The sequence below is a fragment of the Astatotilapia calliptera genome, chromosome 2 (assembly GCF_900246225.1).
Source record: "Astatotilapia calliptera chromosome 2, fAstCal1.2, whole genome shotgun sequence".
NCBI classification, from domain to species: domain Eukaryota; kingdom Metazoa; phylum Chordata; class Actinopteri; order Cichliformes; family Cichlidae; genus Astatotilapia; species Astatotilapia calliptera.
Window position 1 is genome coordinate 12,313,275 of NC_039303.1, and position 11,172 is coordinate 12,324,446.

Consider the following 11,172-nt stretch of genomic DNA (forward strand, 5'->3'; position numbering starts at 1 on the left):
AGAAAGGCCACAAGGCTGTGTGTTATTATATAAAGAAAAACTCCCAGAAGCTTGCAACTGCAAGAAACAGGAGTCAAAACTGATCTTATTTTGGGGTGAAGCATCTATCAATCTATTTATCTGTCTGTTTATAGAATAATGTAAAAAAACACCAAAACTTTGCAATGGCCTTTTTTGCAGGCAAAAAATTGAGAACAGCAGTTTGTTTTCCAGTGGCAAAGTGTAGCAGCTACACTAAAAACTGGCACTCAGAATAGAGATCGACAGACCACGTGACTTGCTCGCATTGCATTGTAGGTACGAGTGGCAGCAGAATCAAAACACCGCATCAAGCGCTAGCATTTCATGCACTGGTAACCATTCATCCTGTGGTTTTAATCCCTACTTGCATTTTATTTGCCCCAAAAACAGTTATGTACAAAACGAAGGAGAAAACAGCAGGTCCATACAAAGAAAGACTTGACGAAAAGGCAAATAAGTGCTCGCAAATAAGTGTCCATCTTCTTTTATAATTGCCTTCTTTCTTGTTTCTTTTTCCTGTTGTATGTTCTACAATAAGAGGGAAAAACTGTAGTATTATCCTCTAGAATGATACTGCTGTACACTGTAAAAAAAATCCGTAAAAATACAGTACAATCTACTGTATAAACGTGAAGGAATTTTCCGTATTAGTCATTTACAGGTATTTTTCTGTATTTCTCAACTACTGCAATGCATTGTGGGAAAAAGAACCTGAAAAGGAGGGAAAAGTAAGCGCAAGAGCAGCCATTAGGCTTCTTTCAGGCTTCATCTGGATTTTGGATTCTGAAGTTGGAGAAACTGCCTTCAAATTTCTGTGGTAAGTATTAAAACTTATGTTTCGTTTTATTAAAATAATGTTTTTCAAAAGACTCCGTGTTTTTATTTAGAAAGAATTGTTAATTTATTTGTTAACTGGTTTCGGCTGTCTCCAGACAAGTCAGGAATATTTTGCTGACTCATTTTTAAAAATAATTGTTATTTAGGTTTAACATGACTTAAGCTTTATTTTAGTTAATGTTAAAATAATTTTTACTGTGATACCACCAGTTTTGCCCTTCAGTGGCTGAACCAGTTTTCATAAATATTAAAGTTAGCTGTCTGTGTCTCTCTGGGTATTACACAGCTGTGACTGCTAACTAGCTAATTAGCGAAAGTCAGCGATGTGGATAACTGGGAAAGTGAGAACTTCATGGTTCTAGAAATTATTCTAGGACTCTAATAAGTACTGTATCAATACCTGTGTTTTACAGTTGGCTCTACTGTACACTTTAAAGGGTTTCAGGCAAAGTTACACTAACCCTAGTTTAAGCCTCAGACCTTCCTGGCTGACGCTAGCAAATGCTAATGTTAGCCTCTGATTTGGGCTGCTAAAGTAAAGACTTTTAGCTAGCTGACCAGCATAGATTATTTCGGTGGTTAACAGACTGTAGTGGTAAAATTATTGAAAGTATAGTTTCACCTCAGCACATTTACAATTACAGTATGTCTATTTTGTAGCACATAGAAATGTTTAGTTAATATTTACAGACAGACACATTTTCCCTGTAACTGTGTTTTTACTCCAACATTTGTTGAAAATGTAATTTATGAAATGCTGAGCAGCATTTCTTGTATGTGGAATATTTTTGTCACCCCACTGTGCTAATGTGATTAAATACTAAAAATTATTACTAAAAAAATTCAATAATAAATCAATAATAACTATTTCTTGATTGAACTATAATGTAAGCGCAGTGCTGGTGTGCAGGGGCTCTATATGCCTTGTCTATATCAAGCTTTTAGCCAAATATAAGCAGAGATATTTGTATCTTTCTTAAAAATCCAGATCCTTACAGATTATTTGAGAAATGGATCAACAGCTATCACTACTTGAAGCACTTTAAGTCCTGCAGTGGAAAAATATCCCTTATTTCACCTTTGATCACACACTTTGGTTTTCCAGTGCAGAGCAATGGCCAAGAAAAGGAAAGACTTCCCCGAGTGGAAAAAAAAGATGAAGATACAAGCTGGTGATGATCCAGAGCAGCTGGTCTCAGGAAATGAAGAAAAACCCTGATCACCTTCTCTACAAACACAAGGTGAGTTTAATGTTGTGGTTGATTTAGTTTTTCAAGGTATGTATGTTACTTTAATTATAAACTGCTTTTGTTGCAACAGAATGGTGTTATGTGTATGCAACTCTACGTGAATTATAATCCTTTGTAGGGCTGCGTGATATGACCAAAATCTCATATCCCAATATAAGACGTATCTCTCCTGATAACGATATATATCACAAAATAGTGCATTTTCTGTAAATTCTGTGATTCTCGGGCAACTCGACTTATGTGAAATGTTTTCAGTTGGGCGTCGTGTACCTGGAGTCGAGTGTTTTGACCGATGCATGAAACTATACATTTTTAGACAAGAGTTTAAATGGCCGCCATTTTCTTTCTGAGTATTTATTACACGGCGTGCTGCAAGGAAAAGCCTGTTCTAACGTTTGAGTCTAAGGATTATTTTGAGCACCTGACGACTCTTTTTTGCTTTTCATTCGTAAACTCTCTCGAAACTCTCTCATGTGATTCTTGTGTAGGTGGTTAAAGAGGTTTGTCGTGTTCGAGTGGTGGTGGGGACCAGTTTGTGGCATAATTTGCATAGTACAGTTTTCTGGGGCGTGTCAGACTTTTCATAACCAAACCATGTCCATGCTACAGAGGTAGCCCCTCATTTAACAATAAGGTCCTCGATTTCTTTTGACTGGTCCTTCTGGTTCTGCCTCATCCTTGCTGGCCATGCTGGTATTCTCTGTGCCTTCATCTGCGTGGTGACTGTAAGCGCCATTTATAGTTACTTGATGTTTTTATTTGAGGTCATTTGTTTGATGCATATTCTGAAATTTTATGTTTGAGAATAATGTATATCATTTCAGTTTAGTTTGAAAAGTCTCAACAGAAACTTAAGCTTTATTGTGAAAGGTTTACGTGGAAAATAAACAAGCGGACGGCGGAGCCACACGATGGTTTTATCCTCATTGTTGGTAATGAAAGTACGCGTAAAAACAGTCACTTGTCCGTCCATAGTGTGGTTATTTTAAGTATAAGAGAAGGAGAGAACTTTAAGAAATAATATAGCAACTACAGTGACCATCAAAACCATGAAAAAAATATTGCCGTAAACAGTTTATTTTGCAACACCACAAAACAAAGAATAGTGTATAATATGAAACGATAGACATTTTTATATCGTAATCTGATATATATCGTCATATCGCACAGCCCTAATCCTTTTTTTGTTTATGTTGTTTATGCTCTAGGTAAAAAAAAATTATAAAAATACAAACTTTTTAAAAATGTCTTGTTGTTTCTCTTTTTTTCCTCAGAATAAATTGCGACTAGTCTCAATGGCTGACACAGAGGAGCAACACAGCGACACGTTAACTCCGACTGCTGCAGTTCCTGTATGAACTGAGCAACTCTTAAAATCCAAGGAAAAGCTGTGTGTATTTTACTTAAAGCTCAGATGGACCTTGATGTACTAACATGTAGGCTGCATTCAGGACTTTGTCACACTGTTATATGAAGAGCGGTAACAAGACTTTGTAGTAATTTGTCTTACTATTGTCTTATTTGTTGTGATTTAGGGTCTGTGCGCACAAGCAGAGGTTTTTGTTTGTAACTGTAACCTCGTTTTCAGAGCCTTGTCTAACATTTAATGGTCATGAAATATGTCAGACTTTTTCCTCTACTTAACCAGCTTAGAGAATTTGAACACCGTGGAGAAAAAGGTGTGCATTAAGGATTTTGAACTATGATGTTTAAGTGTTGTCACTGCTGAGGATTCGTGGACACAGATCCTTATTCACTATGCTGCTGTTTACAGTTTAACTTTTCATCAGAACAAGCACTTCTAATTATACTTTGCTCCTCACTGACAAAACAAGTCCCGTAAATACACTTTTATCTTTAAGTTTGGGACAGTAATCTGTCTTAATTTATTATGTGTTGTAGTTATCATATGGGGAAAAGTCCTGTGGTTATCCATCAGTCCTGTTCGAATAAACCCAAAGTTCAGGAACATCTTCTTTAGATTTGTTCAGTTGTATTCATGTGGCACCACTTAAACAGTCAACAAATTTTGACTCAAGTATGTTATATTGTAACGTAAAGAGCCCAAAGAGTTAATCTCAGACAAATGTTCACACAAATGTGAATTACATTCACTTCATTAATGAAGTGAATGCAATTCAGTAATCAAAGGTGTTTGGCTATAACTGACTACATGTGTATACTGTATCATAAGTGGACAGAGATGGATGTAAACCACACCTTAACCATTTGGCTGAGGCAAAACTACCACAAGGCAGTGATTCTAACTCAAAGGTACTCTGGATATTATTAAATGTGAACATGTCGTTAAATATGACATTTTTTGTTTGTCAGGTGTCCTGTTTGAAGAAAACACTTGGTAGCCACTTGAATGAATGTAAATAAACACATTTACATGAGGGCAACCTGATTTCAAGGTAATAAAAATGCTCAAATTTGAAAGCTTGTGAGTTATTTTGTTCATGTATCAGCTGTTTAGTAGTTTTATGACAAGATGGATGCTGTCATTATATTTTAGTATAGTGTTTGAGTTAAGGAGAATAAAAGAATATTTAATATTAATTGTACCAATGTTGTTGTGTACGAAGCACAAATTAATTTAAGTTTTAATTTATGAATTTTTGAGTACATGGTGTACTAGGTTGTAATTGCATAGAAATGTACGTTTAAGGATATAAAGAACTATATTTAATGAGTTACAGTGAAAAGAAGTGCTTGGAAATAGTAATATAAACAGAAATGTCAATTTTTCTATTAACGGAAAATATCAGTTAATGATACAGAAAATATACTGTGAATAAACGGAATTTTCTGTTTTATAGCTGAAGGAAATGTCCGTAAATAGTACAGAGAGTATACTGTAAATCTACAGAATTTTCCCTTTTATCATTTACAGAAAGGTCCGTCAAACCTCCGTAAAAAAACAGAAAATGTACTGGCAGAAAATTACCAGGACATTTTCTGTTTTTCTACAGAATATTTTTTTTACAGTGTATTCATGAAAGACTCCCAATAAGCATGAAGCAATAATTCAGCAATAGTTTAATGTAACTGAAATATATATAATCAAACGTTTATTAATTCAAAAACCTTTTTTTATCACTTTCCTTTAAACATTTGAAATTGCACTTATGAAACAAAATCACATGGACAATTTACATGTGTACGAATAAAAAGTCAGCATTTTGAGCAGAAATGATTTATTTGAGTACACAGGTCAGCTGTTCGAAACAGATTTCACGATCATGTGGTGGATTTGTTTGTAATAATCCAGCTGTCTTCTCGATAAATCTTAATACTACCTGCAATACTGTGAAACACCTGAGGGAGGTAAGATATACCTGATTCAAATCTAGACATTATGAAAATGACAGAAAAAATACCTTTAGTCAAATAAATTAATACTAGAGCTAAAATAATTCAATCAGATTCAGGTTTTCTTCTGGATTACAAAAGATCTTTACTTCTAAAGTTCTTTATCATTCCTGCATTTTTAATCCATAAGTAACTGTAGTGGTTCATGGCATGATGTAGACAACTAAACTGAAAGGAGAAAAAAAACACTCTAGAAATGCAGGTAAAGTTTTTTAGTCTTTTTTTAGTCTTGGATTGTGTTTAGTTAGAAGACTTTAATTCTGCTTCATGCCAGTCTGTTTTTCAGTTTATCTGATGTGACGCTGATATTTGCTAACACAGGCATTAAATCTGCCAACATTATACAACATACTGTCAGACTTGCTGTGTGAAGCAGACAGTTGGTGCACACACGCAGAATTCACCGGCAGGTGAATCTCTCCTGCTGTTTGCTGAGCTGCCACGTTGCCGCTGATATTAATACAAACTGCTGACCCGAGCTCACTCGCTAAAATATTGGCTTATTATATCAGACATTATTATCTTGGTGTGTCATGTGTCTGTTTCTGGACCTCTCTGACCTCATATGGTCTGCCTGCTAAATGGCTGCAGGGGTCAGAGTGGATGCTCCGGTAATGAATCATTATGGGATGAGCTCAGCGACGGCTGGAGGAAAAGCTCAGCCTCCAGCTCGTCTAGGATCTTTTGTTAGTCAGGAGGCCAAAGTGAAAACACAGCTGTTTACGGCTGGTAAAGGTTGACCTCTGTGACCCCATCGGGAAGAGAAAATCTGTAAATTCTGGCTGGGCGGATGCAACCAGCTGCTCCAACTGTAAGAATGGTTCAAAATAATGTAAAAAATGATTCTCAAGTTATTGTTCCCCAAACTTTTAGAGTCACATTTTGTTAACAATTTTCTCCCGAGAAGGTTTAAAAAAGAAACCTTTCACATTTTTGTCTTGCAGCTTAAATAATTTGTTTTCCTGGACTTTTTAAAAAACGCTTTAGTCAACTGGGGATGAAATGCAGTGATATGTAATAAAATATATCTTTATTATCCTGTGGGAACCAGAATCATTAACAGCAAAGTTCAAAGTGGTGACCTCCTGATCTTTGCTATTGCAAATCCATCTGCCAATATCTTTTCAACTAATTCAGCTAAATCAAACTTCCCAGAGGATAAACGCTTTCATTTCTTTATACTGTGTAAGGAAAAAGAAAATCTATGTTAACGCGAGATAAGGTAATCCTGTTATTACACAGACAGGCTAAATAGGATAAAACAAGGTTTCTGATCTTTTCTGCCAGTTAGAGAGTTTTCTAGTTCATATGCTGATTCCAAGCTGAATCACGCATGTTGTAATTAAAATCCTCTGGGACTCATCCATGAGTCACAGGGAAGCACTTATTTGATGTTTTATTAAAACTTCCGTTATGGATTCATATCAGGACAGAATTGGTCTCACTTGCAAGTGACTGGAACTTCAAAAAGACTCTTTAAGATCAGGTATATAGTAGGGCTGCATGATTAATCGTTAGAAAATCGTGATCTCGATTCATACTTATGTGCTATCTCATTTCCAAATGACAACGATTAAAAAGAAAAAAAAAAAAAGACGACGATTGTACTGCATTTTGATCCGGGACGTACTCTGCATGAAAACAAGTGCTCACTCTTCCTGCCCAACAAATGACAAGGGCGGAGCCTTATACCACGTGATACAGAAGCTGTGCCGTGTGATGCTAAAATTAGCAGGGAAAAAACAACGGAGAGCACGTCAGGGATGACGAGAAAGTGACAGGAGAAAATCCGTTCCGGTCAACCACCCAAACATCAATAACGGGAACCTTATACAGCGCTTCCCTATACCCGTCGAACTCCCGCAGGCACAAAGAAATTACGGAGGCTATCACTTATCACCTGACCAAAGATATGGCTCCCATCAACACTGTGCAAAACGAGGGATTTAGGAAAATGATCAACACCCTAGACAAACGCTACACAGTGCCATCCCGCAACTATTTTTCTATTGTTGCACTACCTGCTCTATACACGCAGTGTCGAGCAACGGTGGAGACGGAATTTCAAGCAGTACATTTTGCGGCAACGACAAAACGTGAGACATTTGTTGTTTTTATGTTTATTTATTGTTTTTATGTTCAGTCTCAACTGTTACGAAGTTGATGTGCAGTTAATAAGTGCAATAAATATTTATACTGGAAAAGAAAATCGTGAGAGAATCGTGATCTCAATTCTAAGCCAAAAAATCGTGATTCTCATTTTATGCAAAATCGTGCAGCCCTAGTATATAGACCCCTTGCCTTTTATGAAGAGAGAAATCGAATAAATCTAGTGGTCTCTGGTAATAAAGGCATACCCTTAAAAAAACAACTTGGAAATAGCTGTAGCACTTGCTACACACAGATCAACTGAAGGCAGCTTATTGCACTCGTACAATTCAACTTCAGCAACTCTGGATCTGACTTACTCAAAGTCCATTTTTTCTTTAATCTTTTTTGGGGTGTTATAGGACTCCCTCTCAGATACACATTGTCTTGTAATGGTACAGATGTGCAGATTAAAGCCTGAGGTGTGGACAGCTCATCTCTGATTCAGAGGTGAAGCTCCTCGCCATACTGAGACATTGTTTACAGATGGATATCCCTCCGGATCGCTCTCTGTAGATCTGTATCACCAATCAATATTCCCCCTTAAGTCAGTCCGACGTGATCTGAGTGGGCTCCCCCGCCTGTCCGCCATGATGCCTCCCAGACTATGAATCCAATTAAGCGCTGAAAACAAAAACAATATTTTTAACCGTGGAGCTGGAGCGGCTGCATAATTTATGATTGTCCTTTTTTTTCTGTATCTCTTTGAACGGGTCGAATAAAACCAACATCCATTCAATAATGCATGACCTGCGGTTTTGTTAATAGGCTTTGTAGTGGCAGTAATGTACTTTCCTACATGGCTGATGGAGATTATGGCCAGCTCCCTCCGCTTGCCAGTTATCGATCTGCCGTAATGCCCCCGGTGTCCCCTCAGCCCAGAACCTCAACCCCAAAACCACACACACACAAACGGAGTGTGTTTTCAAAATCTACTGTACTGTCAAAATAATTCAGCATTCTGTCTGAGTGGGGTTATTTATTTTTTTCTACATTTGACACAGTGACTCTTTCAGTGCACGTCAATGATGCTATGCTGTATTGTTCAAAGATATTGTATGTTCTATTATAATTCACCAGGTTGGCTCACATCCTCAACCAAGCACTCACTATCTCCCTTATGTAATTCTTTTTTTGTTGGAGCTTCCACAACCACCTCTAACAGTGTAATTACTTCTGTGATTCTAAAAAACTGTAATTAAATTACTTGTTACTAAGAATTTTGTAACAATTTTGTAATTGTTACTAAGAATAGAAGTATTCTAGTACCCAATTGAAGCTGTTGCCTTTATTAACCCTTTAAGACCTACCATAGAACCAAGTCCGCCAGAGCTTATATTCTATTTTTACATGCTGTGGAGCCATTTTTGGGAGCATTTCAAGTTGCTATACATCAATACAACCATTATAGCCCAGATTTTAATAATATGTATTCATTAAGTGCATAGTAATTACATAAATTGCAAAAAAGTGCAATAAACTACAAAAAAATTGAAAATCGTTTTTGATTTTTTGACATATATTTGTAGTTAGAGAAATTTAAGAGTCTTATCCCTCAAAACTGTAAATACAAAAAAATTGCACAAAATAGTTTCCCACCACAGGAAATTTATTTTGAGTGTCTTCATAGTTTTATTTTTGAAATACACCAATTTTTATACACTGCAGGAAAAACAAATTTGCAAATTTGCAAAAAAGCAGCATATGCATCAAAATAAACTATTTCCAGCAGTGCAATATGAGTCCTAAGCATCCCAGAAACGACACAGAAAGTCATAAAGTCAAAGATAACTTTTAAAAAGACCAGTATAGGCCCTGAGGCCCTGATCGCAAAAAAGACTACATTTCCGCGAAAATGACGTCACTTCCGGTTTCGGGCAGGTAATGGCGGAAATGCAAAAGTTCGCGCTGACGTCTATTCCAACGTAGGAAGTGTTATGAACAGCCGATCGGATCGGTAAAGCGTGTTTCTGGAATATTATGTTTTTGTTCCTGCAAGCGGTTTTTATGCAGTTTTTGCAAAGCTTTATGTGGAAGGAAACCGTGACCTAGGACAAGCTGATGGCATAAGATGTAAGTACAACTCCTCCGGTTTCATATGCAAAAAAAATTTTTGCGCTAGCTTACGTGGTTGCAGTGCTACTGGGATTTAAAAATAGTTACGCAAAACAGAGCGTTCCCGCTCCGATCGGCTCTAAAGGGTTAAACAAAACAGTTCTTCTTGTTTCCGATACCTTTCTTCTTCTTTCATTTAAACACTACACTGCAGAGTAGAATCTGCTTAATATTGTGTGGGCCCCCTTTTTGTTGCCGAAACAGAGCTGACCCATTGAAACATGGACTCCGTGGATCACACTTGTTTTCCAGTATATCCCACAGATGGTCAATTGGACTGAAATCTGGGGAATCTGGAGGTCAAGTCAACATCTCAAATTGGTTGGTGTGCTCCTCAAACCATTCCTGAACCATTGTGGACTTTCAGCAGGATAATGGACCCAGTCACAAAGCTATGCCTAGGTAGGTGGTACAGGTCAAAGTAACATCCATATGGATGGATGGCAAGAGATAAAGTTTCCCAGCAGAAAATCACTCAAAGAATCGCACTGCACAGCTCACATTCTTCCCATAATACATCCTAGTGCCATCTCTTCCTCAGTTAAGCGACATGCACGCACCCGGCCATTCACATGATGTAAGACATGATTCATCAGACCAGACCACCTTCTTCCATTGCTCTGTGGCCTACATCTGTTGCTTCTTGGACAGGGATCGGCATCGGCTGGTCTGTAGCCCCATAAACAGCAAACTGTGATGCTCTGTGTATTTTGAAACAACTTCCTCCCAACATGCATCAGTGTGTCTTTGCCACTCATCATGTCATTGGTCCTGTCATTGGTTCACCACTGTTCCTTCTTTTCATTTCATTTATGTATTTCACACTTGGTTCAACAGTTTCAACAGTTTTGTTCTTTCATACACACAAACTATGCTTTCTCTCAGTATAACACTGCAACCATGTGTGAAAAGGAGCAGGAAGAAGAAAATATTCTTATTAGACCCTGCCCCCTATCTGCGATCCAACTAATATTGGAAGTGGGCACCATAAACCAAGGAACAAACTAACATTTATCTCCAGGTCCTAACGCAGACCAAACAACAAATTTACAATCAGCAATATACCACTTCACATAATAACAAGGAGGGAAAAAAGTATATAAAATAAAATAAGGCGAGAGAAAGTGGGAGAGAAAAAAAAATCCTTCTTCAATTAACTCCAATTTTGTTCATACTCTTCATATTGAATTATCGTTTTAGACATGTAACACTTTTAAAAACAATATAAATTTGTACAGTTCTTTAGGTTATAATGAAGAGAGTTCCACAGTCGTATACCCCTAACCATTGGACTCATTAATCTTTGTGTAGTCCTAGCTACCTCATGCTTAAAACAAAATTTCCTTCTGCTGTCCTCTCCCCCAGAACACATTAAAAATAAACTTTGTAACTTGAAAGGCAAAGTATTATTTTTAGCCTTAAACAT

The 11,172-nt window shown here is 37.1% G+C and overlaps 1 long non-coding RNA gene across 1 annotated transcript; it reads left to right on the plus strand.

The window, feature by feature from the left end:
• The first annotated feature begins 607 nt into the window (after positions 1 to 607).
• On the plus strand, positions 608 to 4,376 carry LOC113032151 (uncharacterized). Its single transcript, XR_003273842.1, has 3 exons — positions 608 to 838; positions 1,964 to 2,099; positions 3,383 to 4,376. It is a non-coding gene; the product is annotated as an uncharacterized LOC113032151 (long non-coding RNA).
• The last annotated feature ends 6,796 nt before the right edge of the window (positions 4,377 to 11,172 follow it).